Genomic DNA, 7,028 nt, shown 5'->3' with positions numbered 1-7,028 from the left:
TGCTAGCTTTCGAATGTGTTTGCTCTTGCTTCTCTAGTTCTTTTAATTGCGACGTTAGAGTGTCAATTTTAGATCTTTCCTGCTTTCTCTTGTGGGCATTTAGTGCTATAAATTTCCCTCTACACACTGCTTTAAATGTGTCCCAGAGATTCTCGTATGTTGTATCTTTGTTCTCATTGGTTTCAAAGAACATCTTTATTTCTGTCTTCATTTCGTTATGTATCCAGTAGTCATTCAGGAGCAGGTTGTTCAGTTTCCCTGTAGTTGAGCGGTTTTGATTGAGTTTCTTAGTCCTGAGTTCTAGTTTGATTGCACTGTGGTCTGAGAGACACTTTGTTATAATTTCTGTTCTTGTACATTTGCTGAGGAGTTCTTTACTTCCAATTATGTGGTCAATTTTGGAATAAGTGTGATGTGGTGCTGAGAAGAATGTATATTCTGTTGATTTGGAGTGGAGAGTTCTGTAGATGTCTATTAGGTCCGCTTGCTGCAGAGATGAGTTCAATTCCTGGATATCCTTGTTAACTTTCTGTCTCGTTGATCTGTCTAATGTTGACAGTGGACTGTTGAAGTCTCCCGTTATTATTGTATGGGAGTCTGAGTCTCTTTGTAAGTCTCTAAGGACTTGCTTTATGAATCTGGGTGCTCCTGTATTGGGTGCATATATATTTAGGATAGTTAGCTCTTCCTGTTGAATTGATCCCTTTACCATTATGTAATGGCCTTCTTTGTCTCTTTTGATCTTTGATGGTTTAAAGTCTGTTTTATCAGAGGCTAGTATTGCAACCCCTGCTTTCTTTTGTTCTCCATTTGCTTGGTAAATCTTCCTCCATCCCTTTATTTTGAGCCTATGTATGTCTCTGCGTGTGAGATGGGTCTCCTGAATACAGCAGACTGATGGATCTTGACTCTTTATCGAGTTTGCCAGTCTATGTCTTTTAATTGGAGCATTTAGTCCATTTACATTTAAGGTTAAGATTGTTATGTGTGAACTTGATCCTGCCATTATGATATTAACTGGTTATTTTGCTCTTTAGTTGATGCAGTTTCTTCCTAGCCTCGATGGTCTTTACATTTTGGCATGTTTTTGCAAGGCTGGTACCGGTTGTTCCTTTCCATGTTGAGTGCCTCCTTCAGGGTCTCTTGTAAGGCAGGCCTAGTGGTGACAAAATCTGTAAGCATTTGCTCATCTGTAAAGGATTTTATTTCTCCTTAACTTATGAAACTTAGTTTGGCTGGATATGAAATTCTGGGTTTGAAATTCTTTTCTTTAAGAATGTTGAATATTGGCCCCCACTCTCTTCTGGCTTGAAGAGTTTCTGCTGAGAGATCAGCTGTTAGTCTGATGGGCTTCCCTTTGTGGGTAACCCGACATTTCTCTCTAGCTGCCCTTAAGATCTTTTCCTTCATTTCAACTTTGGTGAATCTGGCAATTATGTGTCTTGGAGTTGTTCTTCTCGAGGAGTATCTTTGTGGCATTCTTTGTATTTCCTGGATTTGAACGTTGGCCTGCCCTACTAGGTTGGGGAAGTTCTCCTGAATGATATCCTGAAGAGTGTTTTCCAACTTGGTTCCATTTTCCCCCTCACTTTCAGGCACCCCAATCAGACGTAGATTTGGTCTTTTTACATCATCCCATACTTCTTGCAGGCTTTGTTCATTTCTTTTTCTTCTTTTTTCTTTTGATTTCTCTTCTCGCTTCATTTCGTTCATTTGATCCTCAATCGCTGATACTCTTTCTTCCAGTTGATCGAGTCAGTTACTGAAGCTTGTGCATTTGTCACGTATTTCTCGTGTCATGGTTTTCACCTCTTTCATTTTGTTTATGAACTTCTCTGCATTAATTACTCTAGCCATCAATTCTTCCACTTTTTTTTCAAGATTTTTAGTTTCTTTGCGCTGGGTACGTAATTCCTCCTTTAGCTCTGAGAAGTTTGATGGACTGAAGCCTTCTTCTCTCATGTCGTCAAAGTCATTCTCCATCAAGCTTTGATCTGTTGCTGGCAATGAGCTGCGCTCCTTTGCCGGGGGAGATGCGCTCTTATTTTTTGAATTTCCAGCTTTTCTGCCCTGCTTTTTCCCCATCTTTGTGGTTTTATCTGCCTCTGGTCTTTGATGATGGTGACGTACTGATGGGGTTTTGGTGTAGGTGTCCTTCCTGTTTGATAGTTTTCCTTCTAACAGTCAGGACCCTCAGCTGTAGGTCTGTTGGAGATTGCTTGAGTCCACTCCAGACCCTGTTTGCCTGGGTGTCAGAAGCAGAGGCTGCAGAAGATAGAATATTGCTGAACAGCGAGTGTACCTGTCTGATTCTTGCTTTGGAGGCTTCCTCTCAGGGGTGTACTCCACCCTGTGAGGTGTGGGGTGTCAGACTGCCCCTAGGGAGGGATATCTCCCAGTTAGGCTACTCAGGGGTCAGGGACCCACTTGAGCAGGCAGTCTGTCCCTTCTCAGATCTCAACCTCCGTGTTGGGAGATCCACTGCTCTTTTCAAAGCTGTCAGACAGAGTCGTTTGCGTCTGCAGAGGTTTCTGTTGCTTTTTTTGTTATCTGTGCCCTGTCCCCAGAGGTGGAGTCTACAGAGACAGGCAGGTTTCCTTGAGCTGCTGTGAGCTCCACCCAGTTCGAGCTTCCCAGCAGCTTTGTTTACCTACTTAAGCCTCAGCAATGGAGGGCGCCCCTCCCCCAGCCTGGCTGCTGTCTTGCCGTGATATCGCAGACTGCTGTGCTAGCAATGAGGGAGGCTCTGTGGGTGTGGGACCCTCCCGGCCAGGTGTGGGATATTATCTCCAGGTGTGCCTGTTTGCTTAAAGCACAGTATTGGGGTGGGAGTTACCCGATTTTCCAGGTGTTGTGTGTCTCAGTTCCCCTGGCTAGGAAAAGGGATTCCCTTTCCCCTTGCGCTTCCCAGGTGAGGCGATGCCTCGCCCTGCTTCAGCTCTTGCTGGTCGGGCTGCAGCAGCTGACCAGCACCGATTGTCCGGCACTCTCTAGTGAGATGAACCCAGTACCTCAGTTGAAAATGCAGAAATCACCGGTCTTCTGTGTCGCTCGCGCTGGGAGTTGGAGACTGGAGCTGTTCCTATTCCATGACTCTTTATCTAATTTGCCAGTCTGTGTCTTTTAATTGGACCACTTAGTCCATTTGCATTTAAGGTTAATATTGTTATGTGTGAACTTGATCCTGTCATTATGATATTAACTGGTTATTTTGCTCCTTAGTTGATGTTGTTTCTTCCTAGCATCGATGGACTTTACATTTTGGCATGTTTTTGCAATGGCTGGTACAGGTTGTTCCTTTCCATGTTTAGTGCTTCCTTCAGGGTCTCTTGTAGGACATGCCTGGTGGTGACAACATCTGTAAGCATTTGTTTGTCTGTAAGGGATTTTTTTTCTCCTTCACTTATGAAACTTAGTTTGGCTGGACATGAAATTCTGGGTTGAAAATTCTTTTCTTTAAGAATGTTGAATATTGGCCCCCACTCTCTTCTGACTTGGAGAGTTTCTGCCGAGAGATCTGCTGTCAGTCTGATGGGCTTCCCTTTGTGGGTAACTCAACCTTTCTCTGGCCACCCTCAACATTTTTTCCTTCATTTCAACTTTGGTGAATCTGACAATTATGCACCTTGGAGTTGCTTTTCTCGAGGAGTATCTTTTTAGTGTTCTCTGTATTTCCTGAAGTTTAATGTTGGCCTGCCTTACTAGGTTGGGGAAGTTCTCCTGGATGATATCCTGAAGAGTGTTTTCCAATTTGGTTCCATTTTCCCTCTCACTTTCAGGCACACCAATCAGATGTAGATTTGGTCTTTTCACATATTCCCATATTTCTTGGAGGCTTTGTTCATTTCTTTTTACTCTTTTTTCTCTACACTTCTCTTCTCGCTTCATTTCATTCATTTTATCTTCAATTGCTGATACTCTTTCTTCCAGTTGATCGAGTCGGTTACTGCATTTGTCACGTAGTTCTCATGTTATGGTTTTCATCTCTATCAGTTCTTTTAAGGACTTCTCCACATTGGTTATTCTAGTTAGCCATTCGTCAAATCTGTTTTCAAAGTTTTTCGTTTCTTTGCACTGGTTGCATAGTTCCTCCTTTAGCTCTGAGAAGTTTGGTCGACTGAAACCTTCTCTCAACTCGTCAAAGTCATTCTCCGTGTAGCTTTGTTCCATTGCTGGTGATGAGCTGCGTTCCTTTGGAGGGGGAGATGTGCTCTGATTTTTTGAAAATCCAGCCTTTCTACCTTGCTTTTTCCCCATCTTTGTGGTTTTATCTGCCTTTGGTCTTTGATGATGGTGACATATTGATGGGGTTTTGGTGTGGGTGTCCTTTCTGTTTGTTAGTTTTCCTTCTAACAGTCAGGAACCTCAGCTGAAGGTCTGTTGGGGTTTGCTTGAGGTCCACTCCAGACCCTGTTTGCCTGGGTATCAGCAGCGGAGGTTGCGGAAGATAGAATATTGCTGAACAGCAAGTGTTGCTATCTGATTCTTGCTCTGGAAGCTTCGTCTCTGGGGTGAACCCCACCATGTGAGGTGTGAGGTGTCGGTCTGCTGCTAGTGTGGGATGTCTCCCAGTTAAGCTACTCAGGGTTCAGGGACCCACTTGAGCAGGCAGTCTGTCCATTCTCAGATTTCAACCTCCGTGCTGCGAGATCCACTGCTCTCTTCAAAGCTGTCAGACAGGGGCATTTACCTTTGCCAAGGTTTCTGCTCATTTTTCTTTAGCTATGCCCTGTCCCCAGAGGTGGAGTTTACAGAGGCAGGCCCGCCTCCTTGAGCTGTGGTGGGCTCCACCCAATTTGAGCTTCCTGGCGGGTTTGTTTACCTACTTAAGCTTCAGCAATGGCAGGTGCCCCTCCCCCAGCCTTGCTGCCGCTTTGCAGTTAGATCTCAGACTGCTGTGCTAGCAATGAGGTACACTCCGTGGTCCTGGGACTCTCCGGGCCAGGTGTGGGATATAATCTCCTGGTGTGCCATTTTCTAAGACCCTTGGTAAGGCGCAGTGTTATGGTGGGAGTTACCCAATTTTCCAGGTGTTGTGTGTCTCAATTTCCTTTGGCTATTAAAAGGAATTCCCTTCCCCCTTGTGCTTCCCAGGTGAGGCAATGCCTTGCCCTGCTTCAGCTCTCTGGTTGGGCTGCACCCGCAGACCAGCACCTGCTGTTCAATATGCCCCAGTGAGATGAACCTGGTACCTCAGTTGAAAATGCAGAAATCGCCCATCTTCTGTGTTGCTCACGCTGGGAGCTGGAGGCTGGAACTGTTCCTATTTGGCCATCTTGGGTGTGCCTCCGAGACTAGACTGATAAGTTTTTCTTTATAAGGTATCTGATGCTTTTGTCTCACTGCTTTTAGAATTTTTACCTTCACGTTGACTTTACATAGCCTGATGAATGTGTGCTTTGGTGATGTCCTTTTTGCAATTAATCTCCCATGGGTTTTTTACCTTCTTGTGTTTGCATGTTGGGATCTCTAGGAAGACCAAGAAATTTTCCCTCAATTATTCCTCCAGATATATTTTCCAAACTTTGCCTTTTCTTCTCCCTCAAGAACACCTAGGAGTCTTAGGTTTGGCCATTTTGTATAATCCCATATTTTTTGGAGGCTTTATTTCATTTAATTGTTTTTTTAAATTTATTTTCATCTGTTTGGGTTAATTCAAAAGCTTTCTCTTTGAGTTCGGAAATTCCTTCTTCTACTTGATCTAGTTTATTGTTAAAACTTTCCACTGCATTTTTAGTTCAATAAATTGTATTTTATTTTCAGAAGTTCTGATTATTGTTTCTTTAAATTATCTATCTCATTAGAAAATTTTTCACTCATATCCTGAATTGTTTCAAGAATTTTTTAATGTTGGTTTTTAGCTTTCCTTTGTATCTCCTTGAGTAACTTAATAATCAACCTTTTAAATTCTTCATCTGGTTTTTCAAAGATTTTGTCTTCACTTGGATTCAGTGCTGGAGAGATAGTATGATCTTTTTCAGATGTTATAGAACCCAGTTTTTGTTCATATTGCCAGAATTATTTCTTTGATTTCTTCTCACTTGGGTAGTCTATTTCTTCCAATTATTTTTGCATTTATATTTGATTCCATTGGGTTTGCTTTTATAAAGTAATTTTTCCCCCTTTGAGTATGTGACTTTAATGTTTACCGGTTATTGTTACCTAGCTTTGCTCTAGGTGTTTTCAGTGGTAAAGATTCTATGTGAGTTCCTTGGTAACAGAGAATGTTTGTGTAATGGCTTTCACAGGTGCTGCTTGTAGTAGTGATGTGCTAGATGTGTAAGCAAGTTCTCCGTCTCCTCTGCGGCTGGAATGGCAGAGGTCCCATAAAGCTTATATTGGTCCCCAGTAGTTTGCACTTAAAAAAAAAAAAAAGTCCCCAGTATTTTATTCACTTGGTTGAACAGTTCAAGTTTCAGGCCAGTAAGAGGGATCCACAAGGAAAAACTGGCTGTGACTGAAGCAGGTGAGTAAATGTAATACCCCCATAGTGAGAAGTCCCATCCTTGACAGAGGTGTCTGGGAAAGTACTCAATGAAATGCACTGAGATCTTTTCAGTGGGAAGTGAGGGGGCCACCAGGGCTGCACTTATAGGTCAGTGGGAAAGCAATCTGCCTCCCAGTCATCCTCTTGACCCAGTGTTCTGGCTATTTAGATCAGACAGGCACATCTTTTCATATGCAGGAATGCTGATTTCCAAGTAGAGAAGGATTGTGACTCTCTCCTGCAACCTGGAAGGCACTCCTCCTGTCCGAATGTAGTCACCCTGGAGTGTTTCAGAAAGTCTGTATACAGATGCATCTACATGGAACTTCTGTGGAGAAGCCCCACCTGTGTCTACAGTGATGGGTGAAGGGAAAAGAAGTCTCCTTCGGGACCCTTCATGAGTGCCTGGGCTGTCTGACTGTTGGGATAAAGTTACAGACTTTTCCCACTGAGCCCAGTAGTGTACTTGTGTCTCTGTTGAAATAAACTTCCCACAAGTGGAAAGTTCAGGAATGCTTGGCCTGCAGTCTGTTTGTTGTTT

The 7,028-nt window shown here is 43.3% G+C and overlaps 1 long non-coding RNA gene across 1 annotated transcript; it reads right to left on the bottom strand.

Annotated features, from left to right (window-relative positions):
- Window positions 1-358: 358 nt before the first annotated feature.
- Window positions 359-6,375, bottom strand: LOC144338695 (uncharacterized). Its single transcript, XR_013412989.1, has 2 exons — window positions 4,100-6,375; window positions 359-1,925 (listed from the first exon to the last, which is right to left on the bottom strand). It is a non-coding gene; the product is annotated as an uncharacterized LOC144338695 (long non-coding RNA).
- Between the last annotated feature and the right edge of the window lie 653 nt (window positions 6,376-7,028).

Source organism: Macaca mulatta, chromosome X (genome assembly GCF_049350105.2).
Source record: "Macaca mulatta isolate MMU2019108-1 chromosome X, T2T-MMU8v2.0, whole genome shotgun sequence".
NCBI lineage: Eukaryota > Metazoa > Chordata > Mammalia > Primates > Cercopithecidae > Macaca > Macaca mulatta.
The sequence above is the reverse complement of the archived record's forward strand: the minus strand, read 5'-3'. Positions and strand labels throughout refer to the sequence as shown.